Raw genomic sequence first — 18,810 nt, 5'->3', positions numbered from 1 at the left:
CTGAATTATTTGTCCCTTTTTATATGTAGACTTTAGCCCTAATTATTATGCTGCATTTGTGTGCTCATAAGGATATTGTGAAATCGGCCACAATTTTTTTTGCATCAGCGTAGCATTTAGCCTTGAAGGCAAAAAAAACAAAAAAAACAACTTGTAAGTATTAATAACTCTGTGAATAAGATAAACGTGTCCACTGAGCTAGAAATAATTAACCTACAAACTCGGGTTGTGCAAATAAAGCAGAGTTCAAACCCCAGAAGTTAATTTTACATTCTAGTGGTGTTCAGACGCATCATAGTGGATTATAGAGACTTCTGAAAGAAACGCTTGAAAGCCATGAAACAGAATCAGAGTATAATAACTTTATTGTTTATTTAAAAGGATCCTCATTAGCTGTCACCAAAGTTAGACAAGCTAGTCTTCCTGAGGTCCACAAATAAGTTCTTACAAAATCTAAACGCAGTGAAACATTGCAGACATCATTATAAGCATCATCAGTACATTTTCAGAATAAGTTCTTACAAAATCTAATTTAAAAGCAGTGAAACGTTGTAGACATCATTATAAACATATCAATAAATGTACAGAATAAGTTCTTAGAGCATTACATTCATTGTTACATTCTGTCTGTCCATTCCCAACTCACAAACTTAAAGGGACAATGTGTAGTATTTATGGGTTTATATAACCCAAAATCCACTTTTTTATACATATTATGTGCTCCTGCATTGTCTAGTCCAGGGGTCTGCAACCTGCGGCTCTAGAGCCTCATGTGGCCCTTCAGCCTCCCTGTAGCGGCTCCTTTTAGCGTTGAAGAAAAAAGTATTCATGTTTTTCACACTTTTTTTGTCAAGATAAAGGCGTAAATAGAAATGTTTTGATGTTTTATCCGTCACATCCAGTTGAAAAACCTCCCCCAAAAGCTAATAAAATACTATAAAAAATAGTTTTATTCGTTGTTTTTCTATACTTTAAAGGTTGGGTATCAACTTGCGACAAACTGTGGTTCTTTAAATAGAGTATATATGTGTAAAAAAAACCATTTTTTTCTCATTTTTAGGATCAGTTAGGTTTTGCGGCTCCAGATTAATTTTATTTGGGTGAAAAGGGGACAAAAATGGCTCTTTTCATTCTAAAGGTTGCAGACCCCTGGTCTAGTCACTGTATAATAGTTTTTGTTTCATTTTCGTAGCGTTTCAAAAAGTTATGTAAAATAACATGGTCACGGGCCGCGGTTGCATAGCCACTGTTAGCAGCGAGACGCCATGTTTCTACGGTAGCCTGTAAGGACAAACGCGAGAGAACAAATCAAGCGTCTCTTTACTTGTAGCTGAAGTCCCGCCTCCTCTCTCTCCGCTTCGTCTGCTACGGCCGCGGTAGCTCCGCCCTCTCCCTCGCCTCACGAACCTCATCTGCTGACACGGAGAAAGACGACGAGGACGACATTTGACCGGCTGAGGATACCGTAGCGCTCTGGGAAGGGAGGGGGTGAGCAGAGGAGCAGTCCTTTGTTGTAAATTTCAGCCTCTCCTCTAGATGGCACTATAAACTACTTACTTCACCCTTAAACAGTGTATTCTCAAATGGTACTTGAAAGATACTTTGCTATTCATTTTTTACGTATATTCAGTGGACAATTATTCCAATAATTGATGCCACGATAAATAACCGTTCTCTTTAAAGCATTTGATTTTGGGGCGTGGTAACATCAACTGGTCATTAGCAGCTGCCCTAGTCAAATGTGAATGAACCCGATCACACCTGCAAATTTGGTTATGTAGCAAAACGGGTTGAGAAGAAAAGACTGTGTTTATGAAAAATGTTGTTGTGTTGAAAACCAATCTGTTATCTACTGTTAACCATGAGATTCGACAATGCATACCCACAGTGTAATACTAATCTTGCAGCTCTATTCTGGGCAGTTTGTAATTCCTTTAATTGAGCTTTAGATGCAGATGACCATACAGGTGCACAATAATCCAGGTGACCTTTCCCCACAATGTGTGCAGGGACATAAGAAAGACATTTCCTCACCATGGAGATACCACAAGCCATTTTCTTCACTATGGCATCAATATGTTCTGCCCATGAGAGCTGATTATCTATTATTGTGTCCAGCAATTTGACTTTATCTACCTGTTCTATAGGTTCCCCAACCAAGTTCAAACTCATTCTTGGCGTAGATGACAGTTTATGACTCGATCCCAAGATAATTGATTTGGTTTTTCGAGATGTTCAATACTAACTTATTTTGTTTTATCCAATCAAAAAACCCTATTCAACTCAGCTGGTAAAACATTTTCCAGTTCACTAAACCACTTTGAAGAGTGTTGAATCTAAAGGGTAACAACAGCAGATCAGTCACATGATGCGTGACTGAGTTCGGTCATAACCTCCCACTGACGAGCGTGTCGTTCGTCAAAACCAAATATGGTCATGCTGTGGTTCAGTGAGTGTGAAGCATCAGGAGCTAACTGGAGTTAACACCATTTTCAAAATTGACAAATCACAGCTTTTCTCATGCGTCCTCCTAAATGAGGGAGTGACGCGTTGGTTGGCGAGTGGTAGAACTTGTGGAACCTGTACCGCAGAGACAAGAGTTTTAAATGAGGGAGAAAAAAAAAAAGTATTTTGTTTTGGTGTCATTTAACCTTTGTGAGTGGTGACTGTTTTCCTGGCAACAGCAGTTAGGTGAGAAAATAGAGCAGGTGTTGATTTAGTCTGCTGTTTACCAGAAATCTAAATGAAACACTTAAAAATGGCTTTAGTCACTTGATGTGTAAATTAAAAAAAAAAAAAAAAATGAAGGTTGTTTTTTTATTTCCAGCTAGAGTACAAGGCAACTGCTGTAAGCCTTTCCTCCCCGAAGAAAGGGTTTTTCAAGGGTCCTTGGTAACACTAATGGTTCGAACCATTTTGATCCAGAGATCCCGAATAAAGGGTTTTAAAAGGGTTCCAGGTGGAACCTATATGAAAAGGTTATAGTGTATATGAATTTCAGTCTTAGGTGTCTCTTATTTCTTTAGCAGCTCCCAAAATAGAGAATAACAATGTCAGATTTTTAGTTTTGTTTATAGAACCGCCACAAAAACAAAGGTGTCTGGTTGGTTTTTATAGGTGAAATTTTACTCCAGAAGTCAAATGGTGAAACTTCCCTTTAGAGAATTTGTGAAATACACCCTTAGAAATAAAAGGGCTAAGTAGAACCATATAAGGTTCTTCGGCTTGTCCTCATAGGACAACCCTTTTTGGCTCCAGGTAGAACCAATTTATAAAGGTTCCACCTGGAACACTTTTGGAGGGTTCCACTAAGAACCCTTTTAAAACCCTTTATTCTGGAAAGGGGTTTTAAAGGTGAAGTAAGTAGTTTATAGTGCCATCTAGAGGAGAGACTGACATTTACAACAAAGAACTGCTCCTCTGCTCACCCCCTCCCTTCCCTGAGCGCTACGGTGTCCTCAGCTGGTCAAATGTCGTCCTCGTCGTCTTTCTCCGTGTCAGCAGATGAGGTTCGTGAGGCGAGGGAGAGGGCGGAGCTACCGCGGCCGTATCAGACGAAGCGGAGAGAGTGGAGGCGGGACTTCCTGCTACAAGTAAAGCGACGCTTGATTTGTTCTCTCGCGTTTGTCCTTACAGGCTCCTGTAGAAACATGGCGTCTCTCTGCTAACAGTGGCTATGCAACCGCGGCCCGCGACCATGTTATTTTACATGACTTTTTGAAACACTACGAAAATGAAACAAAAACTATTATACAGCGACTAGACAATGCAGGAGCACATAATATGTATAAAAAAAGTGGATTTTGGGTTATATAAACCCATAAATACTACACATTGTCCCTTTAAAGGGTTCTCTGGATCAAAATGGTTCTTACCCTTGAAAAACCCTTTCTTCGGGGAAAGGGTTTTTCATAAGCAAATGGTTCTAGGTAGATCATCAGCCCTTGTAGAAGGACCCTTTTAGAACCCTTATTTCTAAGAGTGCAGTTGGGTCGGGTTCATTGTCAGTTCAGACAGACAGAGTAAACATTGGTGTTGTGCAGAGCTGTGAATGCAACCAGCCACAGTGATCACAGTGATCACGCAGCGCTAGAATAACACTGCTCTTTTTCTGGGATTATAGGAAAGGAGATTAATTAAGGAATGTCCCTTTAAGCTCATTTTGTCTGTTTAATTAAACCTTAACTCTTATCTGGCAACACGCACATCCATCATACTCGCACTCAAGTCTCTGCACACTTTATCTCTTCCTCCGCGTCCTCCTTTCCTCCTTTCCTTTTTTTCCTTTAACATCCTCTCTTTCTTTCATGTTCTCTCTCTCACTCTCTCTCTCTGTCTCTCTCTCTCTCTCTCGCTCGTTAAACCCCCACCCACCAGTCTCAGTCTCAGCCCAGTGCCCACGCTGTGTGGTCACTCTCTCTCTGTTCAGCACACTTAGCAGCAAACACCCAATGCCCGTTGTTGCAGCCAATCGCGTCGCAGACGTGGCTCTCAGTTTTCCGATTGGCTCGTCCTGCAGAAGAGTTTAAACGAGGATATCTAGTCCTCAGTGTCTGCGTCTGCTTGAGTTCACGGGGAGGTCCTTCATATTCCTTTTTGGAAGAAAAAAAAAAAAAAAAGATGCCTGGAATCTTTTCTTTGTTGAGCGTGTATAGATCAGTGGGGCAGCAATTCATATTCTCAACACTGATTTATGTGCTTTTCATTGTTTTGATTCATTAATCAGTTATTGTGTTGCCTAGGTTTCTGAATGTGGTCGTATATTGAGTTTATTATCCTTTAACTTGCATCAAATCATCACATTAAAGAGTTGGAAAAAGTGGTGCAAATATTCAGTAGATTTTTGATCATATCATTATTTTTCAGCTGAGGAAATTCTCAAGCATTTTGTACTCATTTAAAAGGCAAATGTTGTTTATTTAACTACATTGTGCTATTTAAATTTTAAGTACTTTGCAAATTTCAGATTTCGCAGAGAAAACATGAGACTTATTGTAAAATGTGATTCAAACGTCCTGGTCCCTGCAGTTTTGGCCTCGTTATGAATAACATGAATACATAACACAACTACAGAATAGTTAAAATATGCTCTGGTGTAAGTATGTTCAGACAAATCCACAACAAAGAGATAAAGTCACCATATACAGTACTGTGCAAAGGTTTCAGGTGAGCCGGCACAGAGCAGCTTAGCTCGGCCTGTCCTGAGGACCAATCGCAGCTCTTGCCGTCTCCGTTGTCCCTTGACGGAGTGACGGACACTTAAAAAATATTTCGTGCAGTCGGAGATGACGCAGAGGCTCTTCGACAGGCTCTACGTCGACGCAGAGGACTCTGCGTAACCTACGCAGAGCACTTTAGACGGAGACGGCAAGAGCTGCGATTGGTCCTCAGGACAGGCTCACAGTGAGCACCGAGCGTCCACAGACGCGGAGCTGATCCCCGCCGATAACGCCGCTGCCAAACTATAAATACGTCATATCTTAACACACACAGCACATGTTTAGACTCTAAATGGCCAATTTCTTGCCTCAAATTATCTTAAAACTGCGTTCCGTGACACAGAAAAGTGAGAAACGGCCACTGTTTCAACAACAACAGTCTTTCTCCCTCGGACGCCATTACTCACTATAGCCAAAAGCACAACAACCTTGCGCAGCGACCCCTACTGATCGGGCGGGAAATTGCAGCGCGCATCCGTCAACACGACGCAGAAGTATGAAGGCTCGAGGCGTCTCCGTGGTGACGCAGTCGGATAACGCATACGCAGTCGGAGAAGTATAATGTGGCCTTAAGGGTAGATCACGCTAAATACTTGACACCTGTAGAGATGTTTTTTTTTTTTTTTTTTTTATAAAACTGCATACTTATTTTCTGGATGTGTTCCAGTAAAGTGAAATAGAAATAATGATCCTCTATTGTCGTTATAGCATTGCTAAAACAACAAACCTAAGACAGTATACCGTATATACCTTATGATTACATTGCATTTGACAGAAACGCCAAACAAACTTTTATTCTCCTTATCTTTATTATTGTATAAAAAAGAAAAAAAAAGTACAAAATTCATGTAGAAAGTCAACAATAGAAAAAAAAAGTTGAAAAACAGCAAATACACACTGCATGTGACCGTCACGGAGCGCTAGAGAGAGAGAGAGAGAGAGAGAGGGAGGTGAATGAGGAAGTTTGCGCTCTCAAAGAAAAACAAACCAGCACAGGAGCAAACGTCACCTGCAGCTTTAATGGGTCCAGTACGTAACGGGCGTGATATCAAATGACTTCTTTCATCACAGCTGTTAGCAGTACTGCGTGATGCTAAAATCACAGCGAGCAAACTGGTCTACAAATGAATGAATACACAATATTTAAACGTGGCTCTACCCAGCTGTGGCCTCACGCGTGTGACTTTATACAACGTATACTGTAGCTACGGCCGAGTCAGAGTGGTTTCTTGAATATGGAAACATTTTTAATTCCCTGTTGAATGTTTGAGGCGTTTAAAGTTGGACAGGTAAAAAAAAACGGGCAATCGAGGTACATTACAGTACATAAATATGTTGTTATTAGCATATGCAGCACCAGTAATACTACTGTCTGAATTGACACAGACCTACACAGATTTGGATTTAAATTTAAATTAGGAAATACCTGGATGAGTTTTCACTTCAGTCTGTTTGAGCTTGAGTTTTATTGCCAACAGTCTGATACCTGATTTTTTTTTTTTTTTTTTAATCTTTGTGCTTCACAGAGTATAAAGGCAGAGTTTCACAGCTGTTAGTACCTTTTTGAAGGACTGAGCCAATTTTGTTGTTGTTGTTGTTGTTGTTTTTGGAGACACTTTATAAAGCATTTGAAATGAAAGTGGTCTGTTGTCGTCATTCAGTGTGTAAAAGTGTCGCTTTCACACCCATCTCTGTTTTAACAGTTTAACAACGAAAGTACAGCTTAATTCATAGTGGTAATCAGGAATGTAAGAAAAAAATAAATAATACATGAATATAAAAAAAAAAAGAAAAACCAAACTCTTTTTAACGATACACAACCCCCCCCCCCGCCCCCCCCCGCCCCAAGCTACACATATGCTACTTTCCAAAATAAATTATGCTCTTTTGAGCAATTAACATTTTCTCCAAAACAAAGAAAAATAATCGTACAACGGAAGGGGGGGCATTTTCACAAACATCATCAAATACTTTTTAACAAATCAAAAGATTCAAATCATATATTTTTCTTAAACTCATGGAATACTATTTCAAATCCACTGGATTCAGATTCAGACTCGCGCTACTGTCTCCAATGGCCATTAAGGAATACAAAAAGTTCTCCCAACAAACACAGCAAACTCTCCCTTAGATAAGTACTATTTTAAAGTTCATTCAAAAAAAAAAAAAAAAGAGTTCATTTTATTTAGATGAATCACCTAAAGATTTACATCAGTCAAGCAACTATAAACACTGAGTGAAACCCTGACAGCTCCCAACACTGACAGAATGAATGGTGTGTGTGTGTGTGTGGGGGGAGTACAGTGTAAATGTGTGTGTGTGTCTGTGTGTAGTTGATTGTCCTGGTGTTAGATTAGGCTTCAACAGAGTGCTGAGCGGAAAAGGCACGTACATCGTGTGATGAAATGAATCAGTTTCAGATTGGGAGACGCTTTATCTCCTCAGTGGAATATCAGGCCAACATTTCCCTGCAATCCAACAACAGCATCCACCTTCACAGCTTATAACATGGGGGGGGGGGGGGGGGAAGGTAAATAAAGAGACGAGTACACACCAGATGAGGGTCAAATCACGGGTGAATTCAGAAGGTTATGATATATTCAGAAGGGAAGAACTGAGTAAAAAATTGTCCGTTTGGGCAAATTTGACACATCCTCCAGACAAACGGTTGCTGACAGTAATGTTAAATATAAATGACTAATATTAAGTGTAAATGACTAATAAAGAACCAGGTCATTTATAAATTCAGTTCTCTGAGGTTACCACAGTGGCTAAAAATGTTTTGCTATGGTTTCGCAGTATAATAACTGCTATTGACCCAGATCTGCTACGCGTGCACACACACACACACACACACACACACACTCGCACACACACGCACACTCACCAACTCACTCACACAGCCGATAAATAAAGCGCTGACCCCCGAGATGCTGACGAGACAGTGAAAGCAAATGATTTTTTTTTTTTTTACAAAATATACAAGGTAGAAAAGAGACCGTCATTGGTCCGTCAGCTGCAGTCTGTACCAGCAGACTGACAGACAGACAGACAGACAGACAGTCATTCATTCACGGTCCAGTATCCACAGGTAGCATCCTGTTTCAGCTCACAGGCTGCAGCAGCAGCAGCAGCAGCAGCAGCAGCAGCAGCAGCAGCAGCAGCGCCTTTTAGCTCATTCTCTCAAAGTGATTTGTCCCAACAAAAGTCACATTTCTTGCCGTGTCAGTCCTCAAGCAGGTCCAGCAGGTGAGACGGCTGCCTACGTCAGCCTGTACAGAGTGCTCAGCGTCTGGGTGATGAGGTTGAGGAGTCCTCGGCAGGCGTCCCTCCAGTCCTGCCAATAGGGGGCAACGTGCTGCGAGAGAGAGAGAAAGACAGTGATATTAGTTTATTATTAGTTGATTTGTCGACAAATTGACCTAGAAACTTGAAGAGGGGGGAAAAACACAAGCTGAAGCTTCAACTTCAAACATAAAAACAGAGAACCTGATCGGCAACATAGCTGGATAAAAACTAATGATGTCATTGGGGATGAGAAGTGAAGAGAAGTAGGGCCAATTCCAATTCCTATCTTAACCCTCAAAACTCAACCCTTAATCTTAACTGGCCCTCAAAAACCAAGTGTTGAGGGTTATTTTGTCACTTAGAAATGGGACACCACTTAAATGCAGATACGTCTTCAGACTGTAGGGGGCAGAATAACGGGTAAGCTGCGTCCAGTCTGTCAACTCCAAAAAAGAAGAAGAAGAAGAACACGTTTACGTCAGGATTATTTATTACGATCCGTTTGTCAGTCAAGTTATTAGGTTGTCACTTAGTTATAAGATGATACTCATACAAATATTCAGCTGACAGTTACCACACACCACGACTTATTGAAAAGTAAACCATAGCAAACGATCGCGTGTCCGCACCGGCCGACTATTGACAAAAGATCGTAAAATAAAAATAAATGTTACGCAACAATGACGTCAGTAATCCATAATATGGGCCTAAACTAAGATAATTCAATGGTTTTCATCACTTTTCAAAATTCATTAATTTGTAGCGTACTCGTTTCGCTGCTTTCAGCACCATCTTTGTTATGTCAAAACACGCAGTGCATTCTGGGTAGCCCTTGCTCCCAAGGGTGGTCTCGGAAAAATCTCAATATTGAGGGCGATACAACCCTTAAACTGGCCCCTTAACTTAATTTTTCTGAGAATCGGGACAGCACTTTTTTGATGTTAAACTGACCTTCGCGTCCTTATTGTTCCCTATTTCCTTTTTGTACAATCTCCATCCCTCCTTCTCTCATTTCCTCCCTCCCTCCCTCCTTCCTTTCCTCCCTCATTTCTTTTGTTCCAAACTGCTTGTGCAGAATAAGTGTCTGGCTGTGCTTTTTGCTGAACTGGGTTGTAAATAACACATGTACTAAATTTCCCCTTGAGAATCTGTCTAATTTTCTCATGCACGTACATGCACGCACGCACCCCCCCACACACACATACACAGGACAGAAGACAGTGAAAGCAGCAACAAAAGTAACCTGCTACACTCTACAAAAGGGCTGTTACACCCTCATAAAGTGTGCAAGAGCAGGTGATGTCATCTTTGTTTATGTGCCTAAGGCAGCAAGCTTAGTGGGGAGGTGTGTGTGTGTGTGTGTGTGTGTGTGTGTGTGTGTGTGTGTGTGTGTGTGTGTGTGTGTGTGTGTGTGTGTGTGTGTGTGTGTGTGTGTGTGTGTGTGTACGAGGCGGTGAGGGGGTAGCGGTGCTGCCAACTCCTCACGCGATCAGGAGCTCAGAGGGAAGAAAGGAGGCGAGTGCATTACAGTCAAAAGAAAACACCTGTCAGTGGACAGAAGGGGCTATAATTTGACGAGGAAAGAGGAAAAATGTTATGAAAATAAAAACTGGGAGGAAGGAATGAATGAAGGGAGGAAAGAAGGGAAGAAGGGAATAACACACGGCATTGATTCACTCTCTCACACACGAACGTATCGATCTGCACTCGCAACTGTGTCACACGCGTGATTACAACCGTGCATGACAACAAACACATGCTCATCCGTGCAAGTACACACGGGTCAGATAAGGTGGTGTGTGTGTTCGTGTTTGTGTGTGTGTGTCACATGACACGGCATGTGATCGAGCTATGTTCAGAATACAGTAGAGCATGTACACACACCTCTACAGCTGATCAGTCAAATGATAAGAAAGGTTCTCTGCGGTTTTTTTAACGTCTGAGTAAAAAAGCCACACTTCAGACTAATGAGCTTAATAACTGCACGTCCTCTAAGTGGCGCTCTTAATCTCGCCGCTCGTCCTCTTACCGGTCTGTGGAGGACTGTGGCGTTGAATTGATCTCCGATGGTCCTCAGCTGGACGGCGACTCTCCTGACGTCCAGCTCCTGCACCGTCTCTCTCCTGGGAGCTCTGTGGTGTGCGGAGGGGGCCCAAGATGAGTGCTCATTCTGGGGCAGCAGGTCAGGCAGAGGCTGGCTGGAGGCCTCCTGGTGCTGCTGCTCTACGTCTGCAGCGAAAAAGAAAAAAGGAAAAATAAATTTCGATCATTTTCTTCCTCATATACTGACTCTGCATGAAGAAACATTCATATAAAGACTTGTATATATAAATGTGAATCCTCAGTAGCATGGGTTTTCAGGGATTTAATGTGACATAATATTGAATAACTATTTGGATTAAATGTTTATGCTCTGATGGTCCAGAAAAACATATATTTTTTAATAAAAAACACCTCAAAACACCTCCTATTTAATGTACTTCATCATCTTTGATGTTAAAAACACACATTTTTGATGGGGTGACGATTACTTATGTTCCTCTTATTTGGAAGTAATCTCCAAATCTCTTAATCTGCTTATTAGGTCTGGTATGGAAATGTGCACTGTGTGTGTGTGTGTGTGTGTGTGTGTGGGTGGGTGCGTGCACGAGTGCGTGCGCGCATGTGTTGAAGTTTGTTCTATTTTTACAGATTTTGTACGTGCAAGTGTGTGAGCGTATTCGATCTAGTCTTCTACTGTTTATCTTCTGTTTGGCTAATTTCATGTGGCAAACAGGGCTAAACTACAGATCATTATCCACTCTAATGTACTTTAACATCATATATTATATGATAAAGTATGATTAAATTTTTTTTCTCCCCAACCAGTTCTGTTCTCACAAGAAACCTATAGTATAAATATTAAATTTCATTCCATTCCATTCACACAGGGGGTGATGAATTAAAATTCAGCTTGGGTTAGGTTTAATGTGTTCTTGATTTTAAATGAGGAATCCCCCGTTCTAATCTTTCTACGAACAACCCCCTCAGTCCCCACTTTGATTGCGTTTCTTTGCAGAATTTCCTTTATAAAGACCCCCAACTTCAGCATGAAGATGATCCCCTATGGCAACAACAACAACAACAACAACAACCCTAGTTGCCACAGAAACAGGCAATCCTGGCAACTACGGTACATGCTTTGCTGGGATTACAACTGATCATTTAAGTATACAGGTGTCAAGACCAAGAGGCAGAGAGACAGAAAGAGAGAGCGGTAGAGAGAAAAAAAAAACAAATGGGAAAGCCCTGGCCTGTTGCCAAGGTAACTCTAAAGGCAGCGCTCCTGGATATGTCTCCGAGTGATTGGCCGAGGGGGCAGGGGCCAGGCTGTGATTGGGTGGACTGGAGGACGGGGGGGGGGGGGGGGGCGGGGCAGGGGAGGAACCTGTCTGTGTTGACAGACAGACATGTGGACAGAGAGAAACCCCCCCCCCCCCCGACCACTTAAAACATGGGATTCAGCAGAGACCAGACGAGGGATTGTGGTCCTCACATATCAACAACACCGCTAAGAAACTGATCAATCAAAAAGCCAATCGACTGTCACTTAACGCTGATTTTTATGATGAATAACTGATTTAATTAACAGGAAAAGAATAATGAACTTGTTGGATAACAAGCTGACTCCCTCAGTCATTGATAAGTCTGGAAAAACTGGGAAAAACAACCTGATAAATGATTGAGTCATTAGGTCACGTCTTCATGGCAGAGATAATATGATTCAGGTCCTACCTGTTGGCGTCACCTGGCAATTACTGATCATCCTCGCAGATAATGTTTTCCAATAACCTTTATTGCCAGTACTCAGTATTTCTTCATCCTAGTTGTCTGTACTTGTTCAACTCTGTGTGCACACACACATCTATTGCATGTCTGTCTTACTTGCTGGTGGAGAGAGCACTATTAAGGCACCTTTCCTTGCTTTAATCCTGATTAAAGATCACTAAAACCCCCTCTGTGAGGGAAATGTTCATCAAACACTGGGTAATATAAACAAAGTTTGGCTGGACATGACTCTGTGCCGCCTCGTTGAGCTGCTCACAGTCGGAGGAAATGCTGCTCACTGTTTCCTTGTGCAGCCAGATGACAGAGAACAAGTCTGAACATGCCTGAGATGCACAGCTGACCTACAGCTGAGAGGAGGAGGAGGAGGAGGAGGAGGAGGTGGAGAGGAGGAGGAGTGGGGTAACTTATCTGTTTACAAATGTGTCAGAAAAACAGTGGCTCGGTGCCAAATGTAAACCTGCCTTTCCTGTAACTGCTGCCACTGGAATTTTACGTTCTAAGACTTCTAGGAAAAATAGGCATGTTTCAACTTTGCTTAAATCTATCCCACAGAAATGATTCTCTCGATTCAAAGGTCACTTGTTTATCTGAACTCTTAACACAGTTGACACAGTTGACACAGACTGAAACTCGATTCACCCTCTGCGGGCAGAAGGGGAATCTCACGCTGTGCAAAAATAAACGTCTTGGCCATATCCATTAATTGTCAACTTCCCCCTCCCGACACCTCATGAAGTCGGCACAGACAAACATTCACTGTCTGCCGAACAAAACAAGACCGATCAGTTTCACTGTCTGTGAGTCCTGCAGCTGCATGACTCACTGACACAGTGGCATGCGACGTATAATAAGGGAGTCACATGTGTAAAAATCCCCATGACAGCTGTAAAACATCCAATCATGCTGTACCCCCCCACCCCCCCCCCCCACTCTCTGCTATGCCTCCATCAACACTGCACGATATGTCTCCTCCTGCCATGGTGACAGTTTCAGCTACAGCACACAAAAGTGACTGACACACGCTGGTGTGAGTCACATTTAACATTCATTCATTCATTCATTCACATCAGAAACTGCATCAGCTGTTGACCTACGATTGAAAGTGTGTGTGCAGCTTGTTCCTGCAGCAGTGGCCATAAATCAACACTTCTTCTGCAGGAAAATGTGCTCTAATACAGATCTCAGAAATAACGGTATTGCGTCGTCTACTTCCCCAGTCGATAAAAAAACAAAATGAGAACCAGTGCATGTATCTCGCTGGTTATGAGTGAAGTCCGTTATCTTACCTGATTGTTCTCCCGAGAAGGCACCGGATCGCACCGCTCTTCCGTCCCCGTCCTCGCTCTGGTCGCACAGCAGCACCGGAGGAGACGCCGGTGACGGCAACGGCGCAGGAAACCGCCGGCGAGTCTGCGGTTCATCAGGAAGCGCAGCGTACAACAGATGGAGAGGCTGCAAAGGATGTAGAGGATGGTGCTGGTGGTGGAGATGTATTGCCCCAGAACCAGTGGAGGAGGTGGTGGTGGTGGTGGTGGTGAGTAGGCCGGGCCAGGTGTGGAGGGAACGTGGGAGCTCCACGTGGCAGATGTGGCGTGGAAGTGGGCCATTTCCTCCTCCTCCTCCTCCTCCTGTTTCGCCGGCGCTCTCGATGGTCTCTGCACGAGCCATATCAGTAGTCACCTTAATACAAGGGCATAACTGTTTATTAGACAGTGACGCCGGAAATAATAGTTCTACGAGTCATTTTCATCATTGCTCCTCGCAATAAAAAAAGAAATGTGAAGCCATTACTTTCAGATTAACTTGATCTTTTTTCATAGACTAAAAACTTCAAATAAAATAAGAAAAAAAGAATTAAAGTTACCAGAATATTGAGCAAAACGTGCACGTGAGAAGTATTTTATTATTATAATTATTATATAACACTGCCTGTCTCGTTTTAACACCATTGTGTTTTCTGTTCACTTTGACCCACCAACCCACATTCACTTGTCGGCCGGTAGGGGGCAGCGCTGGGCACGTATCAGGAGCACGAGACTGGTGTTTGTAAACAAATCCTTGCCGCCCGAGCACGAGAGACTAGCGCGCGCGCACACACACACACTCACACACACACTGAACGCGAGGTCGCGTGCGTCTCGGCGAGTCACGCGAGCCTCGTGTACGGCAGTAAAACGTAAAAGTGAAGCGCAAACGAAACCATCACATTCGTCGTGGAATTAAACCCACGATTTAACTGTGTTTACTGTTAATTTCGCACGCGAAATCAAAGATTTACATAAAATCCACGCGACACGAGACAGTGGATAAAAAACGCTGACTAATAATCAAACAGAAACACTTAAAATCAAACCGAAGACGACGTTTATAACAGACACACACGGTCTGACATGTAGACAACATTTATTTATATTTTCTTACATATATATTATACGTATTTATGTGCAGTTTCCGCGGATGACTGCGCTGTTTTTCGCTGACATGTCAGCACCTGTCAGCGGAAAACGGCGCAGCTTAATGACCATTCATAAAGAAAAGTGGATTATTTTTATTTGTAAATCCGCTTAATCCAGTCAGTTAACGTTAAATGAGGAGGGGAAAATAGCAGTTCTTGTGACAGCTGTTGCCAGATTCCGCAGTTTTCCGCATTTTGTTTTGATTTGTTTTTCCATCGTTTCATTCTCACACTTACTTGATGAATGTGTTGATCCGTGGTGATGATGATGATGATGATGATGATGATGGTGATGATGATGATGGTGTGTGCAGGTCAGACACCGCCGGTAACAGCTGGACATCAGTCGAACAAGCGGGTGAGGCGACAGGTGAACGATCGCAAAAGACGTTGGAAGTCCACTCCGTGGATCGTGTGCGGTAAACACGTCACTCCATTTCAGGATTGTCTCGATTACAAAGATGAAGAAGTCTGCTCGATGACTGTGTTGATCTCTCTGTCTCTCTCTCTCTCTCTCTCTCTCTCTGTGTGTGTGTTTGTTTGGGTTTTTCAGGTCCGAGCGCGGGCTCTCTGCTTTTACGTGACGTTAACGTCAAGTTGGAGGAAGTCGATTCAACATCCGGTTGGATCCTTTGCGAAATAAAAACCACTTAAGGGAAAGGACGCGTTCGACTCCATACACCTCCTGTACGCTGCGACTTCCGGGAAAAGCTTTTATTTTGAAGGCAGAATCACGGTGTTGTTTGGTGAGCATGACTTCCTCTTACTGCACAACAACATGTGCTGACATGCTCCCTGACAGGATGATGTTTCCCTTTCTCCACCTTGACTCCTTTCACCCTCCTCCTCTTAGGCATGTGGCTCCCTGTAGCTTTGTTTTTTGTTTTATTTCATTTTGGACACTTCTTATTTAGAGATATTTAAAAAAAAAAAAATCTGACAAACTATTTCCCCAACACTTCAATGAAGTCATGTGTCCAAGAAGGAAGTGCATATTTGTCCTTTCCTGTCAATCTTTGCATACACACATGCACCTTTTTCTCATACAATCTGAACACTGTTTTATTTATTTCAAAGTGGGTCACTTTTTTGTTTTTTTAACACAAGGACTCAAATAGATCTACAAAGTTCTGTGGTTTATTTTTATTTTTGTACTCACAAATATCAAGCATTAACTTATTTTCTTGCTCAATCGATGTCTACATATTTAACTGTCTCATTTCCTGCACCACTTCTTCCTATCAATTTCCCTTTCAGTATGACACACACACACACACACACACACACACACATTCTTGTACTTGCTGCATACTGAGGACTGGGTTGCTGACAAAGTGAGGAGGACCAGCATTTCCACTTTATAAATCAACACAATTACAAATATCTACTTCATGAATGACATCTACAAAGAACTATTGGTTACAGTACCATAAAATGTCTGCAGGTGGAGCACCAGAGCAAAAAGGGCTGGAACACCCTTTTTTCAATGTTTTTTTTGTTTTTTTTGTAATTTTTGGTCCAAAATTTGACAAAAACGTCATGCTTTACTATGTCGACCAAAATTTGAAAACATAATTTTACCAAAAATTGTTGGTCCAAAATTTGACAAAAACTTCATACTGTCGTCCAAAATTGTAAAAAAAATTTGACCAAAAAATTTTTTGGTCCAAAATTAGACAAAAACGTAATACTATACTGTCGTCCAAAATTTGAAAAAAAAATTTGACCAAAAATTGTTGGTCCAAAATTTGACAAATCTTCATACTGTCGTCCAAAATTAAAAAAAAAATTTGACCAAAAATTTTTGGTCCAAAATTAGACAAAAACGTAATACTATACTGTCGTCCAAAATTTAAAAAAAAAATTTGACCAAAAATTGTTGATCCAAAATTTGACAAAAACGTTAAACTATACTGTCGACCAAAATTTAAAAAAAAAATTGACCAAAAATTTTTGGTACAAAATTTGACAAAAACTTCATACTATACTAAGTCGTCCAAAATTTGAAAAAAAAATTTGACCAAAAATTGTTGGTCCAAAATTTGACAAAAACTTCATACTGTCGTCCAAAATTGTAAAAAAAATTTGACCAAAAAATTTTTTGGTCCAAAATTAGACAAAAACGTAATACTATACTGTCGTCCAAAATTTGAAAAAAAAATTTGACCAAAAATTGTTGGTCCAAAATTTGACAAAAACTTCATACTGTCGTCCAAAATTTAAAAAAAAATTTGACCAAAAATTTTTGGTCCAAAATTAGACAAAAACGTAATACTATACTGTCGTCCAAAATTTTAAAAAAAAATTTGACCAAAAATTGTTGATCCAAAATTTGACAAAAACGTTAAACTATACTGTCGACCAAAATTTAAAAAAAAAATTGACCAAAAATTTTTGGTACAAAATTTGACAAAAACTTCATACTATACTAAGTCGTCCAAAATTTGAAAAAAAAATTTGACCAAAAATTGTTGGTCCAAAATTTGACAAAAACTTCATACTATACTAAGTCGTCCAAAATTTGAAAAAAAATTGGACCAAAAATTGTTGGTCCAAAATTTGACAAAAACTTCATACTATATTAAGTCGTCCAAAATTTGAAAAAAAAATTGGACCAAAAATTGTTGGTCCAAAATTTGACAAAAACTTTAAACTATACTATGTCGTCCAAAATTAAAAAAAAAATTGGACCCAAAATTTTTGGTCCAAAATTTGACAAAAACTTTAAACTATACTATGTCGTCCAAAATTAAAAAAAAAATTTGACCAAAAATTTTTGGTCCAAAATTTGACAAAAACGTCATACTATACTGTCGTCCAAAGTTTGAAAAAAAAAATTTGACCAAAAATTGTTGGTCCAAAATTTGACAAAAACTTCATACTATACTATGTCGTCCAAAATTTGAAAAAAATTTTTTTTGACAAATTGAGTATAGCATGTTAAAGCAACCTAAGGAAATTATTTAAATGAAAACAAAGTGAGGACCGGCCAAAATGTCCTCACTCCGTAAAAATGACCTCACTTTTTTGGTTAAAAACCCTCACTGGTCCTCAGTATGCCGCAAGTACAAGAACACACACACACACACCCGCACAGCTGTGAATGAACACAATGAGTCAGTCGAGTCATGTGTTTACAAAACATTCATTGTAAATGTAACAAGTAGCGAGAGTGTCGACACCATTACTGTGTGTTATCGCAGCTAACAGTTGTGATTTAATTTTGCATTTTAATGAAGGAACGTTAAAAAAAAACACACATTGCAGTGAAGCCTCAAAGTCTATAGTCAGTGTGAAGTTGTGAGAGTTTTAAATTAGTAATGAATGATGACTAAATAAGTGATTTGCAGAGTGCATTGTGACTCTAAAGACACGATGACGGCACAATATGCACAATATTTAAAGGAAACCATAGCCATATACATATAAAACACAACAACAGTAATACACAATCATTTTTAATTTGGTCTATTGTTGCAGCTGCACAGATGTTCTGGTGCTACGTGGTTGTGTTATCCTGCAGATTATCTTGCATTATTTATGAGAATAAGAAGAATCTAAATCTGTTTTAATGAGGAGACTGCTGCTATAGGGACACCTGCTGCAAGACCGTTATTTTCTCATTTTCAGGTAAGATGAAGCTCTACCTGACCTTGAGTTTGTTTGTTTGAATATAATTGGCCCTAAATGGATTAATTAAATGATGTAGATCATTTACATACAAACGCCCTGTAGGCAGATCTGTGTATATTAGGTTTTCTGCGGTGATGCAACTCTCCTTTGATTAGTCAATGGATTCCATTTTGATGACATTTTGGTACCAAATTCCTATGCATTGGAAAATGTAATCCTGGATTAGTGAATGTTTTTGTCAACAGTTTAATCTGTTAATGACCAATCATTTAATCCCAGTGTTCAGGAAGCCATTTAACACATCTGGACTGTGACAGACTACTGTGACATAATTACTACGGCCACTTGTCCTCATAATGAATAGTTTGCAAGTTTTACTGAAACAAA

This window comes from Microchirus variegatus (genome assembly GCF_963457635.1).
Source record: "Microchirus variegatus genome assembly, chromosome: 3".
Taxonomy (NCBI): Eukaryota; Metazoa; Chordata; class Actinopteri; order Pleuronectiformes; family Soleidae; genus Microchirus; species Microchirus variegatus.
This window is presented reverse-complemented; position numbering follows the sequence as displayed.